Source organism: Numida meleagris, chromosome 1 (genome assembly GCF_002078875.1).
Source record: "Numida meleagris isolate 19003 breed g44 Domestic line chromosome 1, NumMel1.0, whole genome shotgun sequence".
NCBI lineage: Eukaryota > Metazoa > Chordata > Aves > Galliformes > Numididae > Numida > Numida meleagris.
Genome location: NC_034409.1, coordinates 162,878,550 through 162,901,483, shown reverse-complemented (window position 1 = coordinate 162,901,483; position 22,934 = coordinate 162,878,550). Strand labels below are relative to the sequence as shown.

The window sequence follows — 22,934 nt, the reverse complement described above, 5'->3', positions numbered from 1 at the left end:
AGAAATTATTTCTTTAGATACGATTTAGCTGTAATGATTATTTTAAACTGAAAGAGGGGAGATTTAGATTAGGAGGAAATTTTTTACTCAGAGGATGGTGAGGCACTGAAACAGTTTGCCCAGAGAAGCTGTGGGTGCCCCATTCCTGGGGGCGTTCAAGGCCAGGTTGAATGGGGCACTGGGCAGCCTGAGCTGGTGGGTGGCAGTGCCCATGGCACAGGGATTGGGACTGGGTGGGCTTTAAGGTCCCTTCCAGCCCAAGTCATTCTACGATTCTATGATTCTATGATAATTTCATAGCTACTGACAGGTTGTTTGAGTTAGAGTCAGAGCACAGCATAATTTTTATGTGACTATTAACACGGATATGCAAGGGCATGCAACAAAAAAGTTCTGAGAATACTTTGCAGGACTGTGTTCCATTGGTATTCCTTCTGCTTAGAATAATTTGGACAATCCAGATTCACTGCTATAGATACTTGCAGAAAGCAAATTTTAATTTAGTGTGCCTGGGAGTATTTTTTGATGTTTTATACACTTGTTCTGTAACAAAGAATATTCCTTCATATATATGCACTTAGTTCAAATGTAATGTCAAAAAAAAAAAAAATTATCAAATCATCTCCTTGCACCAAAATCTTAGCTGTAGGAAATTTAATAGAACCAGTATTAAAAAAAAAAACAAACCTTATTGACCTGGATTTTGCAAATACTGCCTGCTAAATTTTCTGCTCCTTTGTTCTGGATGTGGGTACTTCATGAGACCACCAATACCTGCAATACTGTTGGAAGTTCATGATTAATAGTTTTAAATGCTGCTTTTGGCACAGGCTATTGATTCAGTAAGACAATCAAAAGTTACGGCATGTGCATAAAGAAAGGTCAGTTGTACTCTAGTTCTACTATCGCTCTCTGTCACTCTGGAAACCGTTCATGGTGGAGGCCTTCAGGTGCTAATAGAAGAGAGAAGAGGCAATTTTAGTATCTTGTGGGTCACCTCCTTTATGGTGATCTTTACTTGAACTCATAGATTTCCACGTTCAAAATAAATAGCTTTTTTTTAATAGAAGGCTGCGCAGCCATGAAGAAATGTCAGCAGTTTTGCTGTGGCTTTTCCTATCCGTTTTGTTTTCACATGTTACAAGGAAGCAAACCTGTTGAATTACTCATAAATATTTGCAGGACTAAACTCCTAATGGAGCTGGTGCCAGGGCCTTGCGGACATTAATGAGCATGATTGCCTCTGTCCAGCCCCCCTGTTCTCCCCTCATGGCCCAGGACCACATGTCACGGACCACTGCCTCGGAAAGGCTACATCGGGGCCAGTCTTCAGTTCCCCACAGCCCTGATCTGCACAGCTATGTGTATTGCTGAACCAGCCCCATCTGTGGGCACAAGTCTCAGCCTTGGTCTGTCCCATTTCCTGCTGAGGTTCGAGATACTTAGGGCTGGATTTGCCCTAGTGCCACTGGCTATCGTGCTCCTGGCTGGGGTGGTGGCATAGGCGCTAGCTGCCAGGCTCTGCCCTGATGACTCCATGGGGAGCTCCCATAGCCATAGCACCGGACCTCAGGAATACCCTAGTCCATGCTATGCCCAGACAATTGGGTATTACTGTCATCAAATCTACCCGTTACTAAGAAATAAGCTTACAGAACATATTTATTCTAACAAATAAAGGGTGCTGAAGGCTGTTTTCTGTCTCTGTGTAGTGTGATGTGGTGTTGTTGAGGTTTGTACAATTCATCTGCCTCGGCTCCTGAAGCTGTGTCCAAAGTGCCCATTTGGGAATATTTCTCCTTTTTTTTCTGCAGTCATCAAACCGTGGTGTCTGGAAGAGTGTTAGCTAGCTCAGACCAAAATTGCATGAGAAAACATGCTGCACAATAACAATTAGTGAAACACATTTTTTTTCAAGCATTAATATCAATGTTATGGTCTAGTTCTTCCTAGATATTAAAGTTGAATGCTCCTGAAGAACTCAATTTAAAAAAAACACCAAAAAAACCCCACTGTGAGCATTGCTAGCAACTAGTAATGAATACCTAATGCAGTGATGTACTTTCAGCTTAAGAAGAAATCAGATGGTGAGTTCTCTAGTAATGGTATTAAAAGGGAATTATGAGCTGAAGCTTACAACAATCTTTTAAGTGCAGTAAAGCTAACCAACAATAGAGTAGAAAAGAAACTTGTATTTCTCTGAGGCAAATCTCACTGGTTGATGAATACAATCAGCTACTGGTCCCCCAGCATGCTGGGGAGATTGATCTTTGAACAGGTTAACTTGTGTTTAGCTAAAGGTTTTTTCTTCACTTACGGTCCTCAGGTACAGCACTTTCAGATCTTTCCTGTATCTTCCATTCTTCCTATCATGATCTTGGAAAATGGAAGACAGCATGAGGAATAAGAGAAAGCAGGATGGAGTGAGACACAAATTGGGACACATATATAGGTAAGACAGTAGTGTCTCTGTGTTAATTCTACTGCCTCTATTTCTGTAGGAAATCTATCCTACCTGCTGAAAGTAAAACAGCATTAGTACTGGATAGGGAAATCCAGCTTTTCAGACATTTGAAGCAAAAAAAGAAAAAAAAATTCAAATCTTAACCTTTCTGAATTCAATATTTCTGTTAAAAATGTCCTGCTTTCTTATTGCCTTAAAAGGATCCTCCCTTAAAAGAAATTGTAGCCTCAGCCTCCTTCTTTGCATGATAATCCAGGAAAGCCCTATAAACCACTGGATAGACTCTTGCCAATTCTGTGATTTAAATTAAAATAGTATTTAGAATCAGAGGGAGAGTCTGTCATCTGAAATGTCAGTCTACATTTGTAAACAAGTATTTTGATGTTTAACTTGATGATCATTTAACTTACATTTTAACTCAACAGGTAAAGATTAAAGACACATGGTGTTAAAATGTTTTGGAGATGTTTAGTACTGTTGTAGTTCTTCACGGTTTTGTTTAACAGGTTATGGACGCAGCTAATCTCCAGCCTGTTCTCAGTGAACCAGGATAGGTAATTCTTTCCGTCTTTCAAAGATGAGAAGATCTTCAAAGTTTGTTGTTACTATAACATACGATATTAATAAACAGAATCAAAAGGCTATATGGCACCAATTTGCAATATCTGTTATGATTCCTGGCAATTTGTCAATATTAAAAAGATGAAGTAGGGAGAAGATTAGGCATCACACAGATGCATTTGAAAATAACTGCTGTCGTTGTGGGTGTGTTCTTGCTCTTTTAGTGCAAAATCACAAGGTTCAAAGGTAAGATCTAAGAGCCTTTCAAAGTCAGGCATTTGACAAGTGAGATATTCTACCAATATGCTAGCACCTAAATATACAGCTAATGTGATTATCATACATATAGCTTTTCTGGAGACGTGTAGATATTTTTATGTTTTTACAAAAGTCTCTGATCACATACAATTATGTTGATTAGTAGGATATGTTAACTGTTCACTGAAGCATTATTAAACATAAAAACACCAAGAAAGTTAGCCCTGGAATGTGTTTGGACACTTTCCGCTTAGTGTTTAAATCCCATCTCACGTAATTTAATAAGAGGGTGGAAAATGGAAGCTATCATTAATAGGAACATGCTTAGTGTGAGAATATACTTCTCGTGTATATGCACAAATGATGTATGATACAACTGGAAATATGAGACGCCACCTCTGGAAGGAAAGAAACTGTCTTATTCTGAGTTTCCTTGACCTGTAAAGCAAGCTGGATTATTATCACTCTTTAAGCTGTGTGAGGTTTACTCTTCAGTGAAAGTTTTGGGGCTTCGCATCATTTCAATGTGTGGAGGGTGAAGGAAAATAAAAGAAAAAAAGGAAAAAAAAGTAAATTTATCTCATGCTAAATATGAGGTTCATTTATGTGGACCAAGATACAAAACACACATACGTAAATGATTTTGTATGGTAGGAGCCTGGAAGATATCTACTTGAGTTAGTGAATAAGAATGGCAAATAGGTTTTCTTCTCCCAAGACTGTTTTTTAGTATCTGGAGATAAGAGCCTAAAACACTTCCTTGCTTATCATTCCAAACACATTCAGAAGCATGTACTTGGAAACTGCTGGAAATGTAGTTGTTTCCCTGAGCTGAAGCATTACCTGTTCACCTCATTGAAGCATTGCAGTGGTTCCATAATAAAATTTACTCACTGTGGTAAATTTTAGTATTATGATTAGCATTTGCTATACTCACGGTCCATATAAGAATGCATGACTATTATAATTTTAAAATTTTCAGAACTGTCTAAAACTTTGCCTTTTTTGAGGTTTCGAATATAAAATGTAAAGACTACTATAACCATAATGCTATGATAATTTATATTAGTCAAGGGTTACTGCTTGGGTAAAACTTGAAAGGAGGGAAAGAACACTTCTGGTAAATTGCTTCAATATCCCTGTCACAGATGGGCAAATCATTTATTAGGAGATGAAACAAGAAATATATAACAGAGCTCTGAATTTTGCAAAGATTTATGTTTTGAGTTATTTCTTTTAATATAGTGGATTATGTCCTTGAATTCAGGTAAGTATTGTTATGAATGAAGTTAAATGTCTATGTGTAAATCATTCTAACTTTGAAACTAGCGATACTGATAGTTACTTAGGTGTGAGATGTAACCTTTGATTCTGTCCTGATTTTACATTTGTGTTCTATGTTTGACATTTTGAAACTCTCAGCAACATTAAGAAAATTAATCGTAGCCCCCAGGAGCTGTATCGTGAAAGTAAATTTTCTAATACCACTTTTAATTTCTCTGCATTGAACAAATGAGTGCTTGTATGAATAGTATTCTTCAGGGGCAGTTTGGGGGCTGATGCTGTTTAACATCTTCATCAGTTAGACTGGTGAAGGGATGGAGCACACCATCATCAAGTTTACACAATATAGAAAATTAGTGCAAAGCAGGTCTTCGATTCTCAGAAACCTTGACAAGCTGAAGTAACAGGCTGAAAGAAGCCCATGAAGGTCAGCAAAGACAGATATTAATTAATACTTGATTTATTACTATTTATGGTCTGTTCTATTCTGAGATGCATTTCTCCATTTCATTTAATTGGAAATTCGATAGATTTGTGTACAAATCCCCTCTATCTCAGACATTTATAAGGACAAACTGAATTACATTGAATTTTACCCTCTATCTATTTCAAGGTCAAGCTGTTAGATTTTTTTTTAGGTTCAGAAACTTTAAGGTCACATACCACATCTCGAGTGATCCTGCTATTTCAACCTGCTTCAAACTTCAGTTCTTTAAATCCAAGAGAGCCACATTCTTAATTTAGGATGCAATGCACAGGAGCAGCTGTCCTCGAGGGACTTGCACCATTTTGACTCTTAGCAATAGCTGCCCTGTTAGTCTAATTAATTTTCCTAAAAGATAACCATGAGCAATATGCAGCTCAATTTATAAAGAATAGATCTTGCCAGGCTCACTTTATTTGCTTTGTATTGCACAGAATTTTTAACTTTGTGAGTAAAGGGAAGTTGTAGGTGCACTGCAGTTTGATTTTAGTAAAGCTTTCAAATCTCCTGCAAAATCTCACCTTCAGATTAATTCATAGAGGTTTGGGTTTGAATACTGATAAATGGATTGAAAAGGGGCTGTAGAATGTTAAATGGAGATTTTTGATAAACTGCAAATAATAGGGCACCAACACAGATTCTAAGGAGCTACCCAGAAGTCTTCCCACATATAGTAGTTCAGAGTTGGAAATCAGCTGGAGAGAGTGCAATGCTCATATGAAAGTTAACCAAGATAGGTTGTGAAAGGGTGTTTTACTAATTTGACAGTCTGAAGACAAAAGTACAAAAGTTGATAACACAACTGAGTAGCAAATAAATAAATCAGGCTATATTAATTTCAAGATGCATGTTCATTTCACAGCTCAGGAAGGTAAGAAGGGTTTGCATATAGATGATCTAATGCTATTCATGTGGAACATTGCCTAGAGGTCTGGACATTGCATTAACGAAGACATTGACAATTTGAAGGGCATGCAAAGAAAGACAACAACAATTAGGACAAGGTGACAGAAATTGATTTATAATGAATGATTAATTGAGCTGAATATTTTAATTTTCCCCAGTATCAGCTATAGAAAAAGATTAATAATCTGCAAATATTTGAACTCTGATCATAATCCTGAAATAAGAGCTCCTTGCAAAATATATATTTTTATGCTCAGTTTCTTGTCTGAATATTATGACAACTTCTCTCTCTTCCTGAACAGGTATACATAATAGAGAAGAGTTATGGGAGATTTTTACTTCTCTTTTTCTTTCTTTCTTTTTTTTTTTTTTTTTGGCAAACAAAATCTTTCTAATTTATATTTATGAACATAGGACTATAAAGATGCAAACAAAAAAATACTAATATGAGGTGAATTAGAGGGAAGTACAAATTGAATTATGTGGATTCAAAAGTGTAATCTCTGTTAGTTACAGTTGTGAGCACAAACAAATTGCTTAGAAATGTAGCAGGTGAAATCTTATTTTTAATTTACATAAGCAAACACTTTAGAAGATTGCCTCCACCAGATGTGTGAAGTTTAGTCTTCCCTAAGATTAAATAAAATGCAAATATATCCAGCTTTCATCACATTCTGTAAACATTAAAATTAAGATAGCAGGAGCAGAAAAAATACAATATTTATATTTTAAAGCACCTTCATTTTCAACCTGAGCCTAAGATGAGTAGTATCACATCATCATGTGTCCTGCTTAAAAGGCTTTTAAGTGTAAAGAAGTATGGTAACTCTCAAGTTTAACTAAAATATGTTCTCTCTTGAGGATTCAATCACCAGTTGATTTAATGTTGTCTATTTAATCATATTATAAACTGCTTCAACAAGATGCTTGTGTAATTGCCTTCCTAGCAGAATAGGATAAAAAGCATACCTTGCAATTTTGGTTGTGTTAAACAGAATATTACAGTGCTGTGAACACCGAATGGTTTGTCAGCATTTCCATTATCAATCTCTATATTCAGGAATTTAAAATACTTTCATAAAAGTATTCTACCAGCTGAAAATTGTCACATAAAGTCTCATCCTGTGAGCAAGCTTCCTCTCCTCTTCCCCTTCCTCAGCTATTTCTCTTAATTTATTATTTTTATTTTTTGGGGGGGTGGAGGGGGAGAGTGCAAATCTAGGCTTTCCTGTTTAGCCCTACTTTGCAATAAGAACAGTTCTTTCTATGTAAGTGGAAGATCCATCTACTGATTATCTGTTCAAAGAAGCAGCCTATTTCCCTTTGTGCCACAGCTGTGCCTGGGCAGAAGGCCTGGTTAAAATTAAACCAATTTGAGAACTTTATATTTCATCTGAAAGTTTCTAAATATCGGTACAAATCCCTGAGACTCCATATATTCTCTATTACTTTTAAATAACAACAACAAAATTAAACAACAACAACAAAAAAGCAAAGCAAAACAAAACCCACAGTTCTGTGAAGACAGAAAGAAAAAGGTGGAAAGTTCAATGAATTATGCTCCATTCTTAACTGGTATTAGGAAGTAGGATTTTTTTCTTATACCATACTTGCATCTTTGCCTCTAAATTGGAAAAGATGAATTTGAAAGAAGGACTATTCATTGGATAAAGAATTGACTAATTGGCCACATCCAGACAATTGTAGTCAGTGGCTCAATATCCAAGCAGAGATCAGTAACAAGTGGTGTCCTAAAGGGCTCTGTATTCGCACTTACAGTGTTTAATATCTTCATTAATGACATGGACTATGGAATTGAGTACACTCTCAGAAAGTCTTCAGATGACATCAAGCTGAGTGGTGCAGTTGATGTGATACAAAGAAGGGATGGCATGAAAAAAGACCTGAACAGGCTTAAGAAGTGGATCCATGTGAACCAAAGGAGGTAGAACAAGGCTAAGTACAAGGTGCTGCACATGTGTCAGGGCAATTCCAACATCGATATAGACTGGAGGATGAATGAACAGAGAGCAGGCCTGAAGAAAAGAACTTGAGGGGTTTGGTTTATGAAAACTTGCATGTGAGTTGGCAGTGTGTGCTTCCAGTCCAGAAAGTCAAAAATATCCTGTGCTGCATTTAGAAGCGTGGCCAGTGGGTCAAAGGGGTTGATTATCCCTATCTACTCCACTCTCATGAAACCCCACCTGGAGTACTGCACTCATCCCTGGGGTTCCCAACATAAAAAGGACAAGGATCTGTCAGAGTGGGTCCAGAGGAGGGTCACAAGGATGATCAGAAAGCTGGAGCATTTCTCCAGAGGCTGAGAGTTAGGACTGCTTGGCCTGGAGAAGAGAAGGCTCTAGGGATATTTCAGTCTTTCAATACTTTTTCAATACTGCAAGGAAGTTTGTAAGAAACATAAAGACTTTTTTACAAGGACATGCAGTGAAAGGGCAAGGGGTGATGGTTTTAAACTAATGAGGATTAGATTAGATATTGGGAAGAAATTTTTCACGAGGGTGGTGAGGCACTGGAACAGGTTATCTAGAGAAGTGGATAGCTCATCTCTGGAAGTGTTCAAGACCAGCCTGGAAGGAACTTGGGGCAACATGATCTAGTGGGAGGTGTCCCTGTCCACAGCATGGAGATTGGAACTCGATGGTCACTGAGGTCCCTTCCAACCTAGACCATTCTTTAATTGTATATGATAGTGCTCAAGGTTTCATGAAACAACACTGATCATACTATTGCTTTAATGTAATAAAGCAAAGGTAATGTTGTCGTGGATTCTTAAGTATTTTGAAACTTTTAGACAGTGCCTCTGACATTTGTAATCCATCTGCTTGGACACTACCACATTCTTGGCATTATGGCTTCTTTTATCACATCTGTGTTGTTTCATATTCACATACTGCTGTTAAGAAAGAGGATTGTCAGGTAAGGAAACAAAAATATTGTGTTCATTAAAAGAATAGTTTAAGATGATAGAAGAATGTAGATAGGCTAAGAACTTTGTTCAGGTTTCCCAAATCCAAAACTGGTGTCTTTTCTCAAAAGATGGAGCTGTTGAAACAATTTTTGCAATAAGCTATATCATGAAACTAACCTCTGCAGCCTGCAAGCCAATAGAACATATGGCCTATTGAATTTAGTGTGAGTCTTGCAGCTGAAAAGCCTACACAGAGCTTTGAAAATTTACCACTACATGCCTGACTTCTATTAATAAAAGAAAAGGTTAGAATTAAAGTTAATTCTCTAGCATGCATTCCTGTAAGAATCCTTCGGTAATGCACAGTTTGCAAGTTAAGGACTTTTAAGTCCAAAGTCTGCAAGCCAGCAAACAAAACGATTGCTTACAAACCTGACATCAGAAATCCTCACAGTAGCCAATAACGCTTGCTTTGTGTGCTATATGCTCTTCTTTCTAGAGACATAAAGACAGTCCCACACTGAAGAACCACAAACTCCAAAAATAAAACAAAACTGTTACAGTTTAAGGAAGCCTGTGAAAATTCCAAGTACCCACATACTTCCCTGGAAAAGACGTGTTTGGCAATGGAGAAGATTATAGAGGAAACTCAGATCAGCTCTTAATAGCTCAAAGTAATTGTTGCAAGAATCCATTGTTCAAGATGGTAAAATGTAAATTCTACAGTGGGTAATTTAGCAAGCAGACCTTTTGTAGGTCATCTACAAAAATTGTAAGGATTGTAGCCTTTCACTCAGGTTGTGAAGAGTTCAGAAAAAGTGTTTCTATAAACCAAGCCCATTCTCTCTAACCTTTCCCAAAACAAAGGATGCCCTACATTTAACCCTACAGATTTCAAATGTTTTACCAGAGTCATCGCAGCTGTCAGGTAGAGCGTTAATAAAGATGGATTTTAAATACTCATGTCTTGGGTTATGTAGGGCATGGGAGCCCTACTCATTTTATCAGAGAATTACATGGAGCTATCCATGGCATTAATAATAATTTCTCAATTTCAATACTCCTTTTTTTTTTTTTTTTTAAATCTTTGCTTGTAGAAGGCCCTTTCAGTCCTCAATTGAAAATAAAATGAAAATAAAATAAATGATCTAATGAAATTTATGAATTAAATCTTCAGAAGTCAGCATATTTAAACTGGTGGAAAACTTGTGTCAGTAACCGCATTTAAGGATAAGCAGAATACACTTCAATTATCAGCCAAGGCAAGCACTTTGGTTTTCTGTATGTTCACTTAAGTTTTCATTTATTTTAAAATTACAAAATGCTTAGGTTTACTCATCTATCTGCAGGTGACATGATGTGCAGAGACAGTGAGAAGAATGAGTGTGTTCTAAAGTCCGTGGGAGACTAGCAGTCAAAGTTACTCTGTATATTAGCATTACTGTGAATCATGGATATGTTTCTGCATATTGAGATAGCATAAGCCGAAGAAGAGAAAGAAAACAGTGTGTTCACTGGGCTCTGAATGTATCCTTCCTCAATTCACACACCCCAAAGGGCTTTTTTCCTATTTTGCAAGTAACTATTTTCCCATTAAATACTTTTGAAAAATCAGTTTTGAAAAGCTTACTCTCTTTTGTTTGCCTGCTACTCAGTCACTTGGAATTTAAGTTTCAAATACTAAATTTTTTCTCAAGGTACCAAATCTTTCCTATCTTCACCATCCTAACCTCTCCAAAAATAATTATTAAACTTAAAAGATATACTTTCTCCCAAACCAAAAATCATCAAGCATTTTTGAAAAATGCATATTGGAAGCTGATTCCCATTCCTTTGAGTGCTATAAAAGAGATTTCAGTTGTGGCTACTTTAATGCCTACTTATACTGTTTGAATATAAAAACTTCAGAATTTACATAAATGTGTACTGTTTCTTCTCTGTGAAATAGATTTTCCAGTTATGTAAAAACTGAGTCTAGTATCAATACACGTTTTCCAGAGTTCTTGCTAAACCTAATTGGAAAAGGTAATAAATCACCCACTAATTTATTTTTTAAGTTAGAAAATTAAAATTTGCAAGTTCTTTAGAGCAGGAAGAAAATCTTTGCATTTTTAACACCTTCTTTATTAGAGCCTTTGGGTATTACAGCAAGATAAATACAAAAAGATAATGCAAGGGATGACAGCATTTTGCTAGAGGCAACTACATATTAATGCTGCAGAAGGAGGACTTATGAGAAATGTGAAAGCATATATGTATCTTGTATTTTAAATTAAAGTTTTTACAGTGAATTTTCAAGTGCATACATGTGTAGATTTTGCAAAAAAATTAATTGATCTGTTCCTTTTTTAGATCCCCTCCTTTCTCTTCTTGTTGTCTGCTTGAAAAAGTTGAATCACAAGTTTGTAAGCGCAGAAGAAAAAATAAAATACTGCCTCTAGAGCTCTCATCAAAAGCTTGCTTTCAACAAATATTCTAATGAGAGGTAAATGAACAATGAATTAAAACATGATAACAAATATGTGATGAACCAAGGACAGCATAAATCAATAATTGCACTCGAGCTCTGTAGAAATTATACCATCCTAGATTCTAGCAGGAGACAATTTGCTGCAGTATTTTGTGAACAGAGCTATCCTGCGGGATCAGGCTGCAAAGGACATTTCAGTGGGAGGAAGAGAGCAGTAGGAAGAGCAGTGTGATTCATGTTCAGCATCTCAAGTGGAGGATAGAGCACAAGGTTTGAATAATGAAACAAAGACGAGATATTCAGCATGCCAGGAAGGTTTCTGTTAGAGAGCTGTTAGAATTATTTAAAAAGGTTAGTCTATGAATAAACATGCTTCATCAAGGTCTCTTACACATGCAAAGGGAGATGCTAATGAATAATAAAAGAGTAATGGGGACTGGCGAAGAAATTAATGTTAATCTTATCCAAAGCAGATACAAATTAATATTGGAGAAACATTTTTGTAATCACTTCTCAAGGCAAAAATTCAATTAATGTGACTGAATCAATATTTCAAATCTCAGTCCCTTGAAAGTATACTTGTCTCTCTTCATATCAGCATGCTCTCCTGTGTGATCAGCCTGTGCTATTCAAGTCAGTGCTCAGGGAGACTTCTTAATGGTCTGTTTTTGAGAAATTTGGTCCAGTTCTATAAACTAGAGTGCTGTATTTCAAGCTTGCCTCAGGGTATGTTTCTGTTAGGAAAGCTCAGTTTACATAGGGTAATTACTGTATAGAAAATAGATATTTGAGCCAAGCATAGCTTTGCCTTGAGCTTCAGGGCTTTTACGTTTATATTTTTTTTCTCTCAAAGATTAGCTAGTATCCTCTTTTTGGACAGGATGAGATATCAGTATATGTGACATTACACTTCAGAATATATACTGAAAATGCATATTTTATAACAGTGAAATACACTCAGGGAAAAAAAAAATAGGAAAACAAAATCTGGAATAAAACAAAACTCTTCACAAAAAATAAACGTTGACTCTTCAGAAGAAACAGCTGTTCTTGCCTCAGCTAATTTCAGTATAGGCTACTTTATAAATCTTTGAGAGGCAATCTCCCTCCTTGCATATAACTGAATTTGAACAGCAAAAATGTCTTTGCAAAGATCACAGGAATTATGACCTTCCTGGTACACTTCAAAAATGATACAAAGTATCACAAAATGATTCCTGCTTTCCATTATTTTGTCTTTTCTCTCCTCATTGGTATAGATCAGTTTTTTCAAGCAGCAGGTGATCTTTCTTGTATACTATACAATATAAATGCCTGTCATATTTTGTTTAAGGTGTCAGAGAATTGGGAAAAGTTTATGAAACTAAATGGACTCCTCAAATAATAGTTTTGCAGCTCTGCTAGATTGTGTTGTTTATGTTGTGATGCTTTGACAGGTTTATACAATCAGAGGTTCTAAAGCCACCATCCCATGATAAATTGGAATGGCCTGAAGCATGGTGCAGTTGAAAATAGCCTCGTATGCTCCTGTTTTCAAAACTAAATATTGACCCACTCCGAATCACCCTATTAAAATTACTGCATGGACATTCTCACTCTGTACTTTTAATAGCTAGGATATCATTCCCATAATGAAAGAAACATGAAATGGTTTCCAATGCGGAATGAGTTCCCTAGAGATTCTGGGATTTGTCTCATTATTTAAAGCTTTTCCATCACTATTGTAATGCCTCTTCTCATCTTTGCTTCTCATCTGAGTGGAGAAATTTCTGTCAACAGCTTTAGTCTGACTAAACTGGCATAACACTGAAGGGAGAATATGCAGTAGATAAGATTACTTTTTTTTTTTTTTTTTCCATTTATGTAGAAAATTATACACAGTGTCCCTGCTTTAAAAAGGATTACTATACGATGTGGACAGCATTCTGCTCTCTCATTAGAAGAGAGAGAATACAATTTTATTTCTCTAAATAAGTCTGGGTTAGGCAGAGAGATCAGTAATTTCAATGCTTCTGCATTCACAATGGAAAAGAAATCATCGTTTGTGTATTCTTATCAGAAGCCTTAGGTAACTTCAGCATTCAGTACTGATCAGAATAACTCCTTGCATTTTGCTACCTACCACATGCCTCAATAATTTTATATGCAGGAAGGAACAGCAGAATAATGAAAGAAAATAGTATTAAAATAGTTCTTCTTGGAGGGAAACTTTTTAAAAAAGAGAGAGGGAAAGAGGGAGTAGTGTGGAGATAAAGCCTCCCCAAATATGTCCTTAATTTCTCCCTCTCTTTCTCATTTTCTGCCAGATTTTAAACAGTTTACAAGCCAGGTGTGATGAAGATTTTATTCCAATGTACTTCAGAGACTAGGGCCTGATTTTTGAAACTGCTCTTGGAGAAATGTTGCCAGCTGTAGTTGTGCCAAAGAAGATACCCAGGCTCAGAAAGAAACAAGCCACAGCCAATGAACTTATTTCACGAGCTGGCCAAATGGACAGCTACCACATATGCCCTGCCCTTTATAGATTTCTGTACCTCTGTGAAACTAAATTAAGGTAAGTATGAGGTTCTGTTCCAGTGTCTATGGAAGGCCACAGCAATAGGATTGTGTGTTTTCCCTGCACAGCAAAACCCAAAAGTATGTTGGCAAACTCATTTTCTACAGACCACAACATAAATAAGGCAACTAAAATAAGATGTTGAATGATATGTCCCAGAAAAGCTTTAGTTTTCTACTGAATCTTAAGCTTCTGATTTATGGATGCAAGTTTAAACTCTGGGTCTTTTTCTTTGCCCTGTGGTGAACTGAATGGAATGGAGTGCGGTTCCTTCCTGTCCTCTGTCACTGGGAACAGAACAGGAACAGAACAGGGTGGCGGTATTTTCTTGGCATCAAAGACCTTCCAGAGCAATGATGTTATGTTTCTGGTGACACATCCCAGTTCAGGAGAACGTCACACAGTGTCGCCACTGCAGAACAATAAGAAGGGAGCTGTACAGGTGAAAATGGATTGTAGAAAGAAAGGAAGAATATTATAATTCAAGTATTATTATTATTTTTTTAATCTAAAACAGATTCAGCCATTGGCCTTTAACAATTGCTGTTAAATTTAAAAAGAGTTCAGACTCTAGCACGTCAGAGTCCAATATAGCCAAAATTTATTGTGGTATTAAGGTGTTCTGCTCAGAATCACATTCTGAATTTTAATGTCTTATTTTTCTTTGCGGAGAATGCTACTATGTCTTTCACACTACAGCACTATTCTTCAGCCACTGTTATAAATCACACCATTGCATACTAAATCCACATTTGGAGAGTAAGGACAGCTTGCCCTAAGACATTTCCACAACAACTATTATCAAGTTATGGGAACCATGAGAATCAGCTCACTTTTCATAGAAACATAGCAATTAATTCTATTTGGAAAAATGACGAAATCATTTGGAACCGTCTGAAATAGGATAATACAGAAATAGCTTATTTGAGGTATTATAACATTTTAAAGGCCTCTCTGCTCCACTGTATAGCCAGTTTGCTCTGCTAATTTCACAGAAAAAAACAAAACAACAACAAAAAAAAAACTACTGGATCTTACTTAGTTGGTCTAGGCCTTAACTACAGTTAACCAGATTAAGCAAAATGATGCCCTAGAGAGAGGCTTTTTCCCACTGCTGAAGTATCTGTGAGCTCAGAACCAATAAAAAGTAATCCAGAAAAGGGAGAAAAAAATACTAGTTGCAGAAAATATTATTACTTAAAATATGAGATGACTTACACTGTGTCCATTTCTATCATCAAGAAGGATAATTTAGCTGTCTCAGCTACATGAAACACTAAGTGATAGCTTCCTAGAAGTTTATGGAAATACCTTTATTACCTTGCAAAGGACAACGTAGTTCATTGGGACTGAGCTGCTGGAAATTCATTTCACCTATTTTTGAACCAAGGGTGCAGCATCCCTTCATCATCAATAAACAAAACTTTTCCATCAGGTGATTGCACAATTTGTGTGTCTAAACTAGAATCTAATTACATTTGCAAGGATACATTTCTCCTAATAAGTATAGAGGGCGTTGAGACAGCTGGCTCAACAGGCATTTTTGTAAGCATGATGTTAAACTAGAGATCATCAACATGTGATAGGTTTTCCTGCAAACCATGAGTAATGTGCCTTCCTTAAACTCCTTAAATACTGTGATCACTAAATGAAAAAGCAGGCCTCTTGAAGCAACTTCCTTTGATGAACTATTTGTCTAACTTAAGCCTTTGTTGAGACTGATTTAACCTTTCACAGATCTGTGCTTAAAATGTTCACATATTTTCATGCTGAATTAGTCATCTAGATTAATCTCTTTGTTTGCAAATTGCAGAAAGTTTACATAACCTGTAGGGAAAATGCCACAAAAAATAATGGTCAACATTTTGAATGTTATTTGTGAAAGCTACACTAAGATGACAATTGATATTTTTAAATGCAGCAAATTAGATGGCAAATTCCAATAGATTTTGTGGGAATTAGATACTAAGGGGCTGTGGAGATACCTAACTGGATATATTGTAATGATAAATGCATTATTGCAATCCCTGGAACACCAGTAAGAGGTGTATGTCATGGACCAAAGGATCTTCTTAATCCATTACTTTGTCTCCTAATGTAGCAATTGCCAAGGTAAGCTTCTCAACTATATTCTCCCAGCTCCTATCAATTACAACTGAAGGATTTTTTTAGCCAGAAAAGGTATCTTAGTATTTGATAGCTCTTGATATTATTTTCCCCCCAAATCATGTTCAGCATATGCAATGTCTGGAAAAAAATGGAATACAGTTCCACAGCTTAATTAGCAATAATATGAAATATCTCTTTCAATCTAGCCTCCTGCACTAGTTTCATTTCAGATTCTTCAGACTTTGTACTGGAAGATACAATTAAAAATTTATCCAAGTTTGTCTTCATATTGTGTGATTTTACAGACCTTCGTTGTATTCTCATTCAGTCGTCTGTTTTCCAGGCTGATGAATCCCATGTTTTGATCATCTTTGTTCCATTTCTTCATATTCTTGTTCAGTTTTGACCTTTTTAAGATGGAGGACTCAAACAGCACACAGTATTCAAGTTAAAAGCACACAGTGGATTTATACTGTCACATTGCAATGCTCTCTGTTTTGTTCTGTATTTCTTTCCCAACAATTCCCTAGATTTTTATTTGCTTTTTTTTTTGACTGCTACCGAGCATTAAGTGGATGTTATCATAGAACTATCTGTAATAACCCAATTTCCTGAGCTGTAACAGCTATCTCAGAGCCCATCATTCTGTTTGTAAGGCTAGGATTGTTTTCTCCCATGTGCATCACTTTACATTTATCTACATGGAATTTATTAGATTAGATTACACTGATTAGAAATGTGAAGAGAATTATCAATGACAGATGAAAAAATGATGAAAATCCAGCTTATCTAGATGATGGTGAGTTAGATGAATATTGAAACCTGCAAGAGCCAGATGAGGATTTAGACATGACTTGTGGTTTACTTAGGAATCTTACTTTGCTTTAAAATAAATGTATGAAAGTATTTACTAGAATAGTCTGTAACTAGGAGAAAGTAGAAATTAAGACAGAAGATTACCCTACATATTACTACAAGGATGTGTCTTTACAGACATTTGTGTGTGTAAAGCCCCTATAAGTTGTAGAGCATTCAGCTTTAAAAGGTCTTGATTTTTTAAGTTAATCTCTCCTCCCTTTAAACATGATCAAAAGTGATTTTGATGAATTCACTTGGTGTGAAATGTGCAAGCTGACATGCGTCAGGAAAGAACACCTGACCCAGAAGGAAGTTCCAGATTCACCACCCCTTGGACTATTGCGAACTGGACTTCGAATTAGAAAGCAATACAAATGGCTTATATTAAATCATTTTCACTGGCTTTTGGGACAAACTGGGTGACCTAATTGACAGTTTATGTGTCTAATTTATGTCTTTATGAATCATCAGACAGGCTTATCCAAGATGGCAGATTCTTCCAACATTTCTGAGACAGCTGCATTTATTGAGATTCCATGCAAAATCTGGCGGAATACCTGTCATTGCAGCAGATGAATCAAAATATGTATTTTGGATTTAGAAGAAATGAAGTTCATCTTACAATACAGCTATAAATTAAATTTATACAATGTTGCCTATGTAAAGTATCTCAAAGTACTTCATATTAAAAATACCTCAGACAAAAATTTAGAACTCTACTGAACTTGAAATTGAGAAGTGAGTCTTAAAATTAAATGGAAAAGTTCTTTCTCTTCCCCTCAAAGAACTTTGCTGAGTTGACAGTTCTGATATGTGAAGGAAGTGAATCTCATAGACAAGTGGTTTAAAAAACAGAAGACAAAACCAGCATTGAAAGGATATAGGGTAAACTAAGGGTCAGTTGGAAACCTCTGAGCAGAAAACTTCAGTCAGTACAAAGCAGAGAATATCGATATAATTGAAAATGGATGAAAAAAGGCTGTGAATTGCTTTTAAAAAGTAATAGGGCAGTTTGATGAAGTGAAGCGGGCAAAAAGCAGATTAGAAGAGAGCAAGGAAAAAGTTACCTAGAAAGAACTCTTAGCATGTAGAAATCAACAGCTCACTTCAGAATTTTTTAGACTGAATGGAATATATTTTTTTTGCTTGTTTTGTTTTGTCTTCAGGATGGGAAAGCAGAGAGTAGAGGAGCTTCTTATTGCTTCTTAAAACTGCCTCCCGCCTGGAACCACAAACAGACATATATTTCCTTGTTAGAGAGGTGATATCACAGAATAAACATTACCTAATAAGAAACAAGACTAAAAAGGAAAAAAAAGAAGAGAGTAGTAGATGAAATGAATGCTGAAAAAGCAGAAATATCTTAAGCATTAAGGAAAGCTATCATTTGGACTGGTAAAATAATTTGGCTTCTACAGCTATAATTCTCTTAAAATTACTAGAGTATTCCTCTCCAGCAGTTGATACCAGCAAGGTGCTTTCTACAGCTACCTGAAGGGAGGTTGTAGTGTGGTGGGAGTCAGCTTCTTTTCCCAAGTAGCAGTGATAGGAAGTGAGGTTATGGCTTTAAGTTGTGTCAGGGGAGGTTCAGTTTGGATATGAGGAAAAATTTCTTTTCAGAAAGAGCTGTGAGGCATTGGATCAGGCTGCCCAGGGAAGTGTCAGAGTCCCCATGCCTGAAGGTATTCAAGAAAAGAGTAGATATTGTGCCGACATGATCTAGAGTGGTCCCAGGCATGGGCTGGTGATTGGTCTAGATGATCTTATTGGTCTTTCCAAAGTTAACGATTCTAAGGCAGCAGCATCTATCAAAACTGGCCTATTTTGAACTATGTAGGCTGCTGCAATGGTCTATTAAGAAAGGAATGCAGAGAAGGGTACATGCACTTCTTCATTTGATTTGTGTTTTCATGTCCTGTTTAAAGCTCGTGAGCAAACTGATGTGATAGTGAAAAACTTGTATTATTTTTCACAACTTAGCTTGAGTCAGGCAGTTTATTTTTAAGGCAAGAATTGACTTTGTGTCAACAGACATCTAGATTTATGTTCTGAATCTGACTTTTTCAAGATGTGGATTTCTACCACACTCCGTATGTGCAGTTTGCTATAGAACTGAAAGAAATTTGTCAGTGCACTTCTGAATAAAATGTGGGGATCATACAGTAGGGGTAATAATCTAAGCGATCCCACTGATGAATGCTGTTTGAAGTTAAGGAAGTCAGGCAGATAAATAGATAGGTAATATTATAAACAAAAATTTCAAAAATTGTGAATGTAGCTTTAGAATCCTGTATCCTGACAAGTTGCTGATGTTTTGCATCAGTTAAAATCTGTTTGTTTGTTATATAATTGTTTAAATATGGACTTTGTTAATGATTTTAGTTGTTTTACATATTACAGGTACACAGTATAATTAATCAGCTGAACACTCCAAAAAAAATTATACGTGAACAAATAGTTTTCTAAGAGGAATCCATCTGGAAGGCAGTATATGGCACACATAATGCACAGAATGGGTAGGAGGTGTTCTCTTCAGTCTACGTCTGCAAACTGTAGTGTATTGAGAATGTTAATTATCAGTCTGCTTCCCTACACTGTCATGGGAGAATTGTGAAGGCAGTACTTCAGAGGCAGATTGGTCTTTACTTTGATAATTTTTGTATGGTCTTATCTTTAACTTCCTTGACTTCTTTATATTTGCACCTCGGAAAATGACACTCCAACTTTCCTTTTCTTTTATAACTTTCCTCTGTAGGAAAGGTGAAGAATAGCATTTTGTCAGGTAAGTGTAAAAGAAATATTAATCCAGTAACAAAGGAAATGAGGTTTTGAGTCTTTCTCTGCTCAAACTCTTGGATTCCTCCAAAGTGAAATCCAAATACCCAGATTGTCAATGAGTGAGACATAAAGCTAGGTGCTTGCTTCACTTCTAGACATTCATGGTAGGAAAACTGTTGAAAGTTGCATGTAAATTTTAGGGAAACAACACACACATTAAAACAAACAAACAAAAGCTGGAAAGCAGTGTGGATATCTGAGTTGTCTTTGGAATTGGAAATGAACCATCTCCATCAACCCAGTTGCTTTGTTCACTTCTGCACTGTGCTGTGTGTTCACCCTTATTCCCGTGCTTCACTAACTAGGACAGCTCCAAGGGCAAATCCTGCAAGAAATGTTGTCTGTTCAACTAAGATCCCATTTTTATTTTTTTCTGAAAAGGGTGGACTTATCTGCTTCACATATTGGGAACATGGCTCCTATCACACCATACCTTAAAATGTGCCCAGACTTTTTCTGGAAGGCTGTTAGCTGGCATATGCCAAAACCTCACCAGGCAGTTGGATTGCAGTTACACAGTATGGGATATCGTATCCCATGTTCAGCCTTGAACTCATGAGCTGCCTGAGCTGTACCTATTGTAATAGACACAATAACAGTGTGCACATGCCTAGAGGGCACAGAAGTAGTTTTAATGTTCTCCATGACTTAGCCACTTATGTGCCATCTGTAAGTGCCCATGGGACTTTTTTAAATTATCAACCTGAACACTTCCACCTTAAGATAAACACTGTCTAGAGAACTCAGTATTACCATTGTGTGGTCTGGCTCCCTATATTCCATAAAAAATAATAGATAATTTTTAGGGATTTGAGATGAAAATTGGAGATTAGTTGGACCGTGCCTAAGGCCAAGCGTAGCATAAATATTCCTTACAAGATGAGAACTATAGTCAACTGTAAAAACATATGGAAGAACAATATGTTCATTCACAGACACCACATATTTCAGAAGAACAAATTAGATAGTCTGTGCTACCACATAGCTGTGAAATGGTAGTTGAGAGGTAGGAACTAACCAGTATTTGAAAAATTAAGTAAGATACAGAGTACTTGAGCCCTGAAGAATTAGGAGATATTGAGGATTATTCTTCCAACAGTACATATTCTGAGTAGTTATAAGTGTTTTAAGTTCCAGGTATACCATTCCTTTATCAGTAGAAATTTTTTTATTGTAGTTTTCTGGATAATGTTTACCTTGAGTGCATTCTTTAAGTGGGAGATTTCTCCACAGGATCCTATAGTGTTGTTCAGGAAAAAAAATACATTAAACATTTAAACTAACTAAATAGATTTCCTGAATCTATCAACTTGGATACACTGAGCTTATCTAAGATGGCAAAAGGTACAGATCAGAGAATCTAAAAATACTTTAAAGTCACATTTAGTGACACCTACTTAATGAAAAGAGAAGCAATTGGAATTGTGGTATAAGCAATATATGCAATACGGTACTGTGCTTTAAAATCATAGAATCATTGAATGGCTTGGGTTGGAAAGGACCCAAGGATCAACAAGTTCCAACCCCGCTGCCACAGGCAGGGCCACCAACCTACAGATCTGGCACTAGACCAGGTTGCCCAGGGCTCCGTCCAACCTGGTCCTGAACACCTCCAGGGATGGAGCATCCACAGCCTCTCTGGGCAGCCTGTTCCAGCACCTCACCACTCTCTCTGTGAAGAACTAACTACTCCCTGACATCCAGTCTAAACCTTTCCTCCTTGAGCTTAAAACCATTCCCTCTTGTCCTATCACTATCTACCTGAGTAAAAATTTGATTCCTCTCCTTTTTATAATCCCTTTTTTAATAATGGAAGGCTGTAATGAGGTCTCATTGCAGCCTTCTCTCCTCCAGGCTGAACAAGCCCAGTGCCCTCAGCCTGTCTTTATAGGGGAGGTGCTCCAGCATGAATACCATGAAACAAACGCTTTCCTTCAGCTAAAGAAGGCAAAAAAAAAGTATTTTGTATAAAATAAAAGAACGCAAGCTAGCTTTCATTGAAATTTTATCCTGGCTGGTATGTAAAAAAAGTATACTTTACTGATAAAGGCCACAACCTATTGCAGCATACTCTGAAACTGGCAATCATAGGGTCAATATGAGGGAAAGAAATGCAGGAAAGATGAAAGTTTTCTGCTGAGATGGGTAATTGTCTGGATACTATGGCTTGGGAAAGCAGTTTTCCTTTCTGTAAATAAGAAAAGTAACATTTCTGTTCTCTAGTTCTATGATTTATTCCCATAGAAGAAAGTTAGCCCACTTAACACTGTGTTTGTTAAATCTTGAGGAATGACAGCAGCTCAGGACTCAATGCTGTTTTTATCTGGCATGCCACAGGTGCATTTTGGCTGTATCTCCTTTGCCCCAAAATGCAGTTGACAGTACAAGTAAAGCACATTCCCATCTTTCCACTAGAGATTACCACCAGATATCTTGTGCTCAAGCAGGATGTGGCTGAGATATTTCCTGACAATGACAGCAATGTCATTTAAGGAGATTCTGTATTTTTGGGGAAGATTATAAAAGATGATTATAAGAGGAGATTAAACCTTCTCATGAGGAGGTTAGTAAGTCTTAATTTATTGAAGTAATGTATTTCTTTCTTTAAAAAATGCCCCGCAGACTTCTTGATGAACCGTCATTCTGGAACAACAAAACAGAGCTGACTATTCAGTGGATAAAGAATTGTTTGGGTGGTCACAGCCAGAGGTTTGTGGTCAAGAGCTCTTTGTCCAGGTGGAGGACAGTGATGAGTGGTGCCCCTTGACAGTCCATCTTACGACCAGTGCTCTTCAACATTTGTCAGTGACATAGACAGTGGGATCAAGTGCACCCTCTGCAGTTTGCTGATGACATTAAACTGAGTGGTGCAGTTTATACAATAGAAGTAAAGGTTGCCAACCAAAGGGACCTGGACAAACTTGAAAAGTGGGCCCTGGTGAACATAGTGAGGTTCAACGAGGGCAAGTACAAGGTGCTGCACTTCGATTGGGGCAATTGAAGATATGTGTATAGACTGGGAAAAGAACTCATTGAGAGCAGTCCTGCGGAGAAGGAATTGGCGGTTCTGGTGTACAAAAAGCTTGACATGAGCCAATACTGTATGCATGCAGCCCAGAAGGCCAACTGTATCCTGCATCAAAAGAGGGGTGGTCAGAAGGGCAAGGGAGGTGGTTGTTCCCCTCTACCCCCTCTTGTGAGGCTCCACCTGCATGC

General features: G+C 36.9%; 1 long non-coding RNA gene across 23 annotated transcripts in view; it reads left to right on the top strand.

Moving 5' to 3' along the window:
- LOC110386958 overlaps positions 1-22,934 on the top strand; it is a 225,482-nt gene that overhangs the window by 85,286 nt on the left and 117,262 nt on the right. For 12 of the 23 annotated variants that reach the window (XR_002432355.1, XR_002432359.1, XR_002432331.1 and 9 more), the window contains 4 exons: positions 2,327-2,452; positions 9,386-9,560; positions 11,239-11,371; positions 13,663-16,309. This is a non-coding gene — a long non-coding RNA (uncharacterized LOC110386958). Of the gene's footprint in view, positions 1-2,326; positions 2,453-2,970; positions 3,019-9,385; positions 9,561-10,063; positions 10,912-11,238; positions 11,372-13,662; positions 16,310-17,351; positions 21,366-22,934 lie in introns of those variants that run through there. The other 11 variants (XR_002432353.1, XR_002432344.1, XR_002432343.1 and 8 more) reach the window with 5 other exon arrangements.